The 10,024-nt window shown below is 37.4% G+C and overlaps 1 long non-coding RNA gene across 1 annotated transcript; it reads right to left on the bottom strand.

The window, feature by feature from the left end:
- Positions 1-7,232: 7,232 nt before the first annotated feature.
- On the bottom strand, positions 7,233-7,963 carry LOC132045929 (uncharacterized). Its single transcript, XR_009412565.1, has 2 exons — positions 7,321-7,963; positions 7,233-7,286 (listed from the first exon to the last, which is right to left on the bottom strand). It is a non-coding gene; the product is annotated as an uncharacterized LOC132045929 (long non-coding RNA).
- Positions 7,964-10,024: the final 2,061 nt, after the last annotated feature.

Here is a 10,024-nt window from a genome sequence, read left to right as displayed (position 1 = left end):
GTCATGAACCTTGGAGGAATCAACTTCTTGATACCTCATGTGTTCGATTGTTATCCATGATAGTCATTGGTGTGCAATTATACCACAAACTTGTTCATCCTTGGCATGAATATGTGATTATGGTTTTGTGTGGTAACCCTCAATCTTTGAGAAGTATCTTTTCGTATGTCTTCACTTGGATTTTGCTATGTCCGAATTCGAGGACAAATTGTTTTGAAGAAGGGGAGGATGATATGATCCAACTTCGCACACCTCATTTAAAAACTTACATCCAAGGCCTAGATCTGGAACTTCAAGCTCTACAAGCGGCATGGATGACAAGGATGGAGTTGAAGGCCTTTGGAGGCCCATACAAGCCCCACAATGAGGCCCATGATGTATGGGAGGTGGCTTGGGAGTTGGTTGAAGAAGAAGATACTAGAAAGCGGACCAAATACGCAAAGTGGCCAAACATGCAAATAGGGACATTTCTGCAAATTGGCTACACTTGCTAACTTGGACAAGATCGGGATTTGGCTATTTGTGCAAGAAAGGTTATGTCACACCCCAACTCTACTAGGGTATGATGGGCACCCAACTCTTACGTAGAGCTAAGCGAACCCTCTAGCATTCACATAACAACCTGTACATACATATATGCTTGGGAATATAATATACTACTCTTGCTCGCAATCTCATAAACCTATAATGATAGTCAATTTTTCTGAAGTCAACTAAATCAAACTAACATGCCGACCTACATAGTTGATTTACTCAACACCAGATCAACGTACTAATTACAGGACACTATCTGCAAAGTCTCTAAGAATGAATAACTGAATCATATAAACCGGGATAGGGCCCCGACGTACCCATACTATCATATAATAATCGTAATGACTCGGCACTGCTCCAGGAAGAAGTGGAATCGACATCCCCAGCTGATAATCGACATCCTAGCTGAACACTTATACCTGCAAAACACTCTGGGACTGTGCGGCATGAACATAATGCCCCCAGGCAAAGGGACGTCAGTACGAACAATGTACCGAGTATGTAAGGCGAGATCGAAATAATCTGAATATAAATGTCAACTCGAGAGATGAGGGAGTAGGAACGTATATAAAGGAGTATCAACTCAAATAGGATAATCGAAAAAAACGGACTCGGAATCACCCGTTACCGAAACACAAAACGACAATGAATCATCATCTATATGTATATACATAAAACCAACATAACAACAGAATAACTCAAAGGCAATGACTATGCATGTTTTCATATAAACTCATTTAATCAATGTATAGGCCCTTTTCGATCAATCTGTGAATATATGCATAGGCCCTTATAGACCACAATGTATATGTATGAATGTATGTATGTATGTATATATGTATGCATGCATCATGACGTACCCGGTCCTGCCCAGAACTCGGTGGATGAATCATGTAACTGTAATCCGTATACCGTACCCGGCCTGTATCAGGACTCGGTATGAATAAGATACATATACATACCATACCCGGCCCTCTAGTGTGGGACTCGGTGAAATAATCATATATATACCGTACCCGGCTCTCTAGTGAGGGACTCGGTGAAATAATCATATACATTTACCCGGCCCTCTAGTGAGGGACTCGGTATGCATGATGCAATGTAAATGCAATATGAATGTAAGATGAGTGCAACATGAACATACTGCAGAGATAAACTCGTAATCATTCATTCATAACAATAGCCCCACAGTCACAATCTTTCTTATTGTGTATTAACCTGGAAGCATAATACCCTCGAATGTCACTATGAATTATAATATCAAAATAGGACTTCAGGAATCATAGACACGTATCCGGACAAAATGAAATAGCTTCTGGAAATCAAGAACATTAGCCGTTCTAGTATTTAAGAATAGAAGCTTCTTTGAAGTTTATACGTTCGTCGTCCATTTGTTTCATATAGACCATGCCAAAAGAAGAAAAGGGAATAGCCTTAACATACCTCGAATCTTCCATACGATCCAACAACGAACTCGCCGTAACTATTAGGCCAACCCTATAACAAAGGTATACATGTATAAACTTAGGCGACACTCGTATACCCCTTGTATCAAGAAATAATTCGGTTCTAAAATGAAACGAACAACATTTCCCCTATTTCACGACCATCACAATACAACCAACAAAACTAACAAGCACACATAACCACAACCTTTTCAAATCTTCCTTAAACTCAAATTCCCAAAAACACAAAGATATACAAGAACCCGTCCAATATACACTCGTATACGATATCTTTATACACTTCCTTCCTCCAAGTTCATGAAGTCCATCGACACATCACAATACTAACATCAACTACTTTCCATATATAAGGAAACTATCTCAACAAAGACGACAATAATAAGTTCCAAAACAAACGACTAAAAGACCCATAAGCCAACAACAACATCAAAATAGGATTTCCCGCAACTTCTTATTCATACAACTCAACTACAACTTAGCTGACAAAAATACATCTAAAGGACGAAGAGCCTTACCTTAATCCTTACTTACACAATCTTCATACATGGCTCTAGAGCTACTGAACATTTCAGCTCGCGTTATCATCTTCAAGTCTCCATTTCAACCCCTGTTCACACTTTACATAAGAAGAGATTGCACCAACATTGCTGGACACATTTTTGGCATGGAAAATCAACAAAGCAAACATTTATTTATTTAAGAAAACACCACCGAATGACCCTTTCTCCGTGCTTATCACTTTAGCTAATATTTCTTTTTCTTTAGGGTAGACCCACTTGTCCTTCTTATAGTACCAATGAAACCTTAATTTGATGTCTAGCTCAATGTAACGATAAAATATACCATGTGCTGTATTTAAACCCTTTTACAAAGCACAAGTGTTTTGTCCCCTTGTTTACACGTGGCAGTAACCTTAGTACAACAAATACATATAATAGCATTTGATGATAGCTTAAAATGATAGTTAATAAACACTTTTTGTACCCCTCTCAAACATTAATTAATAACCTTGTGTCCATCATCAAATGCACTAAACTTTTCACGTAAAATGCCCCCCTTTTTGTCACTTTTAACACACTTTATACACTCATTATCATGTGGTGTAATACTAGCCCATAGCCTCTTTATGCATACCTAAAAATATAATTTCCAATCACCGTCATCACAATTTTATGTCCTAAATCATTTGGGGACCTCATTCTTTTATACACCTATTTCTTTATTTGCATACTGGAATATGACCAAAATTCTCCGGTGCGAGCGGTTCGAACCATAGCCCGAAGGTACGGGTATAATATTGATGAAACTTATACTATTCGATTTGTTTAACCTCTCACCTTCACGACACTTACTGATCACTTGTTAAGCATCAGATAAATACTTATAACCTCAAAAATTAACCTTTTCCTTAAACTTATGTCGATTAACTTCCGACAAATCCAATGTACAAAAGTACGGGATGTAACATCCTTCCCTCCTTTAGAAACATTCATCCTCGAATGTTAACTCTTAGAGACTTGCGAAAAATTTGCCAAAGTCTCTGTTGTAACTTAATTAAAATCGAACCTGTACACAGCCAGAAAACACACTATACATGTCACTCAGGGCTAATATCCATAAATAGCAACACTTGGTTTCACTTGACCGCAATAATAGCTCTCCTCAAGATCTACTGGCTTGTACCGAATTTCTGAACTCGAGTACCATCTAGTCATAAGACGAGGGTATATGACTAAACTACAATCCTACGGTATCCTTGTACTTTTGTATTATTGTTACAGTGATCACACCTGATTTGTCGGTGTAAGATAGTTACTGACTCTTTCTCGTTAGACGAGTCTCTTGTGATTTACACGACGTTAGCTCGAATGCAGCCTCTGTAATTCTCTCAATGTCAACTTATTATTGAAATCCTCCGAGTGCCTAATTCCTAATCGATTATCTTTGTTTGGTAGCCGATACTATTTTTTGTTACCCCAGAAATCTAACTTAACCCTTTCAATAATCTTGTTGGAGTCTCCAACTCGTTTCTCGAGATATGTGTTTAACCTTACGGTGTATACTCTCTTATGACCTCAATATTTGTCTTCTGCTAAGTTACTTATTCAACACTTACCTCTTCTTTTTCTTACTACTTGCGCCGCTATATCTCCTGGTACTTTTTTGTCAAGCTCGTCTAGTGCTATACATTCCTTGCGAGTCATTATTGAAATCCATTCTCGTTGTGAATTTGTTGAGGTCTATAATACTATCTTCGTTAACCATTCCCTTGACACCTCGCGAATGTCCTTTCAAAAGATATACGTAAGTCGCTCTTTTGGTATGGCCCTTCGCGATACATAAACTAATCAATCTTTGTTCATACTTAATTATTCGAGATACCTTTTGTTCTTATCATTTACTTCTCCCCCTTATCTTAATCTTTATAATCATTGCCTCTATATCCCCATTACGAAATCATTCATATAAGCCCTTTGTTTGTGAGGTACCGTCTTATTCTCCTTTATCTTACGCCTGAATAGAAGCCATAATATTCACATGATTTATCATCTTAAGGGGTTTTAAATTCTATGCTAACCATGTCCCACAATAGGCCTTATAAGAGTACCCTTTACGGTAACTACCTGTATCCCCATATTGAATCAACACCGATGTAGGTAATCTTCTCTGTACCGCACCTATCATCATCTTAAGGTTAATACCCCTTTTTTTTCATACGCCCATCCTTTAACTCTGTCTCATAATCTACCTTATTGTTTCATAACTACCATGTTGGACTTTCCGCCCTTTTTCCGTTCTACGGCCCATATTTAGTATTATCTCATCCTTGCGTCTCCCTTGCCATATTGCCTCAAAATGTCGAAGATTAATTCTTTGATTGCCCTTTGATTGTCGTCTGGTTACTACAACCATTAAACCATATGGGAATTGCCTTTATTCTAATGCTTCATTCCACGATCCTATTAAGACCCGTAGGTCGTCTTACGTATTAGTCATGTTTATCGATATAGCTTGCAACCAATCTACGTTCCCTGTATCGTATCGTCCACAAACTTACCATCTCTTGACTTGCCTTTTCTCAATAATCTTTCCTTGTGACATTGCCGTATAACTCACCAGGGATGCAATTACATTTGTTACTGTCTTGACATACATATAAAGTCAGTCCACCGATCATTCGCAATCCGACCTTGTTTCTTCTTTTGTATCGCTTCTCATCCTTTTGCTCAAATAATTTCGTTTATAGTACAATAGTCATAAGTATATTCTAGAAAACCATTAACTTCACTTTAGTAAAACTGTAACTTAAGGCTCAGCGTCAATCATTCCATACTCTTCTCCGGTCAGTTCATACTGTCATAGGAGCATTGTCCTCTGCTATCTCAATATATTGATAACAGGGTAATATATGGTCCCTTTGGAATCCTTTGGAGAGATGTTTTGCATGAAGTCACTCTTTATGCATAAGATACTTTACTCAACAAATAATCCCATATCCTTCGTCATAATCTAATTAGTCATACATTACCTATAATACGATCTGAAACCCCAATCATTTCACATCATCTATTAACATTCTCACTTAGTACTGATATATCCACAAAGTTTAATTCTCTCTCGTACTCCATTAATCGGGTTACTGCTCTAGTAGACATTCCTTTTATTTACCTCACTTCTATGTTTTCTTCTCTACGTCTAACATGTTTTTCTTTTTCTTATCACACACATCACACATACTAGACATTCATCACTTACCGTTCTTTTGTTTCATTGATCAATCTTATCTCATTTTTCATTATCTTAGGCTGAATCTCTTCCTTTCTGCACCGCTCACTTTCCTTCATATCAGTAATAACAAACTCCTATTGTGTAATCATTCGGGTAAGTTCCAGGATAAATAACCTGAACTGTAGCACAGAATGTAACTGTAGTCATAAGATTGACCAATTACCAGGCAAGGAGCTTTAGTAAACATATCCCTTTCGATCTATTATCTCGAGGTATCGCTAAGGTCAATAGGGCTGGCTCATAGTGACTTAAAAGTTTCCCCGCTATAATCATCGGGTGAAATCTAACTTAATAATCTGAATCGGTATTACATGCATAGGCCTATACATATATATCAAGTTCATTTCATAACTCAATCTTCCAAAAACATAAAAGGGCTAGTCAAATCCTTTTGACTTGTGAACTATTTCTGGAATGTTTATCTCTTTAATTCGCCTTGGCACATAAAACTTCTTCCTACCTCAAGCACATCTTTTTCCCTTCGCATGTTTCTCATTCTATCCTATCCTAATTATCGTTCCCTCCAGCTTAATACATACTTGCTACATTTATCCCGCAATTGACTACTAACTTCATCTCTATTCACTCACTACTAGGCCCTTTCTTTTCCCTCATCATAATCCTACTTAAAGGTTTTCACAATTTCTCTTAGATTCTCGGGAAATTTTGGCAAAGTTTCCTTTATAAATATAACAATCCCAAAACTGCACGAATCAAATACCAACAATGCCTCACAGGGCCAATATATATACGACATACCTTAGCCACACAGGGCTCCCAATTTCAAGTAAAAGTACAAAGATGTCAAAACTTACCTCATATATCACACCTCGAGATGTACCTGATCCTTTAGCGATCTGCCCTATTATACCTTGCTATTTACTTTCCTTTTCATTCTTCAGATTTACATTTCAAGCATACCTTAATATTCTTTTCTTACCCGACATACATCTTTCGTACCGTTACTTACCTTTGTACTGATTCATTCAATTTGTTTAGTTCACAAACTTATAACTGAACTTATCATCAAGAGATACATTTAATCAATTCCTCTGTTGTGCTTACACTGACTTACCTCTGTAACTTCCAATATCATCACTCACTTTCTTCTGCCGATACCGTTCTTCTACTGAAATAAAGGGTTAGTATAAGGAATCTCATTTCCTATGGCTTGACTCTATCGCACGATCTTAGATATAAAAGAAGAGTAACCGTCCTAAATGACCGGTAGCCTCCTGTTTATAAATGTGGCGCGCAACACACTATAAACATGACTCTGCTAGACATGACTTTGCAGACAACCCCTAGGACGAACTGCTCTGATACCACTTTGTCACACCCCAACTCTACTAGGGTATAATGGGCACCCAACTATTACGTAAAGCTGAGCGAACCCTCTGGCATTCGCATAACAACCTATACATACATATAGGCTTGGGAATATAATATACTACTCTTGCTCGCAATCACATAAACCTATAATGATAGTCAATTTTTCTGAAGTAAACTAAATCAAACTAACATAGTAAACTAAATCAAACTAACATGTCGACCTACATAGTCGATTTACTCAACACCAGATCAACGTACTAATTACATGACACTATCTGCAAAGTCTCTAAGAATGAATAACTGAATCATATAAGCCGGGACAGGGCCCCGACGTACCCATACTATCATATAATAATCGTAATGACTCGGCACTACTCCAGGAAGAAGTAGAGTTACCAATCCTAGCTGATAATCGACATCCTAGCTGAACACGTATACCTGCAAAACACTCTGGGACTGTGCGACATGAACGCAGCGCCCCCAGGCAAAGGGACGTCAGTACGAACAATGTACCGAGTATGTAAGGCAGGACTGAAATAATCTGAATATAAATGTCAACTCAAGAGATGAGGGGTAGCTGAATGTATATAAAGGAGTATCAACTCAAATAGAATAATCAGAAACAACCTACTCAGTCCTGTACCTGAAACCTAAAACCTGACAATGAATCATCATCTATATGTATATACACAAAACCAACATAACAACAGAATAACTCAAAGGCAATGACTATGCATGTTTTCATATAAACTCATTTAATCAATGTATAGGCCCTTTTAGATCAATCTGTGAATACATGCATCGGCCCTTATAGACCACAATGTATATGTATGAATGTATGTATGTATGTATCTATGTATGCATGCATCATGACGTACACAGTCCGGCCCAGAACTCGGTGGATGAATCATGCAACTGTAATCTGTATACCATACCCAGCCTGTACCAGGACTCGGTGTGAATAAGATGCATATACATACCGTAGCCGGCCCTCTAGTGAGGGACTCGAGAAAATAATCATATATATACCGTAGCCCGCCCTCTAGTGAGGGACTCGGTGAAATAATCATATACACCGTACCCGGCCCTCTAGTGAGGGACTCGGTATGCATGATGCAATGTAAATGCAATATGAATGTAAGATGAGTGCAACATGAACATACTGCAGAGATAAACTCGTAATCATTCATTCATAACAATAGCCCCACAGTCACAATCTTTCTTATTATGTATTAACCTGGAAGCATAATACCCTCGAATGTCACTGTGAATTATAATATCAAAATAGGACTTCAAGAATCATAGACACGTATCCGGACATAATGAAATAGCTTCTGGAAATCAAGAACATTAGCCGTTCGAGTATTTAAGAATAGAAGCTTCTTTGAAGTTTATACGTTCATCGTCCGTTTGTTTCATATAGACCATGCCTAAAGAAGAAAAGGGAATAGCCTTAACATACCTAGAATCTTCCATACGATTCAACAACGAACTCGCCGTAACTATTAGGCCAACCCTATAACAAAGGTATACATGTATAAACTTAGGCGACACTCGTATACCCCGTGTATCAAGAAATAATTCGGTTCTAAAATGAAACGAACAACATTTCCCCTATTTCACGACCATAACAATACAACCAACAAAACTAACAAATGCAACCACAACCTTTTCAAATCTTCCTTAAACTCAAATTCCCAAAAACACAAAGATATACAAGAACCCGTCCAATATACACTTGTATATGATATCTTTATACACTTCCTTCCTCCAAATTCATGAAGTCCATCGACACATCACAATAATAACATATACTACTTTCCATATACAAGGAAACTATCTCAACAACACGACAATAATAAGTTCCAAAACAGCCAGCAAACAGCCTATAAGCCAACAATAACATCAAAATAAGATTTTCCGCTATCATCCCGCAACTTCTTATTCATACAACTCAACTACAACTTAGCTGACAAAAATACATATAAAGGACGAAGAGTCTTACCTTAATCCTTACTTACACTATCTTCATACATGGCTCTAGAGCTACTGAAAATTTCAGCTCGCGTTATCATCTTCATGTCTCTATTTCAACCCCTGTTCACACTTTACATAAGAAGAGATTGCACCAACATTGCTGGACACATTTTTGGCATGGAAAATCAACAAAGCAGTCATTTATTTATTTAAGAAAACACCACCGAATGACCCTTTCTCCATGCTTATCACTTTAGCTAATATTTCTTTTTCTTTAGAGTAGACCCACTTGTCCTTCTTATAGTACCAATGAAACCTTAATTTGATGTCGAGCTAAATGTAACGATAAAATATACCATGTGCTGTATTTAAACCCTTTTACAAAGCACAAGTGTTTTGTCCCCTTATTTACACGTGGCAGTAACCTTAGTACAACAAATACATATAATAGCATTTGAAGATAGCTTAAAATGATAGTTAATAAACACCTTTAGTACCCCTCTCAAACATTAATTAATAACCTTGTGTCCATCATCAAATGCACTGAACTTTTCACGTAAAATGCCCCCCTTTTTTTCACTTTTAACACACTTTATACACTCACTATCATAATCATGTGGTATAACACTAGTCCATAGCCTCTTTATGCATACCTAAAAATATAATTTCCAATCACCGTCATCACAATTTTAAGTCCTAAATCATTTATACCGGGGATGTCTCTTAGTAATGTCTCATGGCTACTCGCGTGATTTGGAATAGAGTAATTAAAATCTTCTAGGTAAAAAATTAAAGAGCTCCATCTAATAACTTCTATGAATATACACTAGGTTGCACAAAAAAGTTGTTTTTGGATCAATCCAAAGCTCAAAAAGGTTTTTAAAGGGTTAAAAGGTCCGTTGAGCGCCTCACGGGACCTCATTCTT

Source organism: Lycium ferocissimum, unplaced genomic scaffold (assembly GCF_029784015.1).
Source record: "Lycium ferocissimum isolate CSIRO_LF1 unplaced genomic scaffold, AGI_CSIRO_Lferr_CH_V1 ctg8603, whole genome shotgun sequence".
Classification (NCBI taxonomy): Eukaryota; Viridiplantae; Streptophyta; class Magnoliopsida; order Solanales; family Solanaceae; genus Lycium; species Lycium ferocissimum.
Note: the sequence above shows the minus strand (reverse complement) of the source record. Positions and strands in the feature narration are given on the sequence as shown.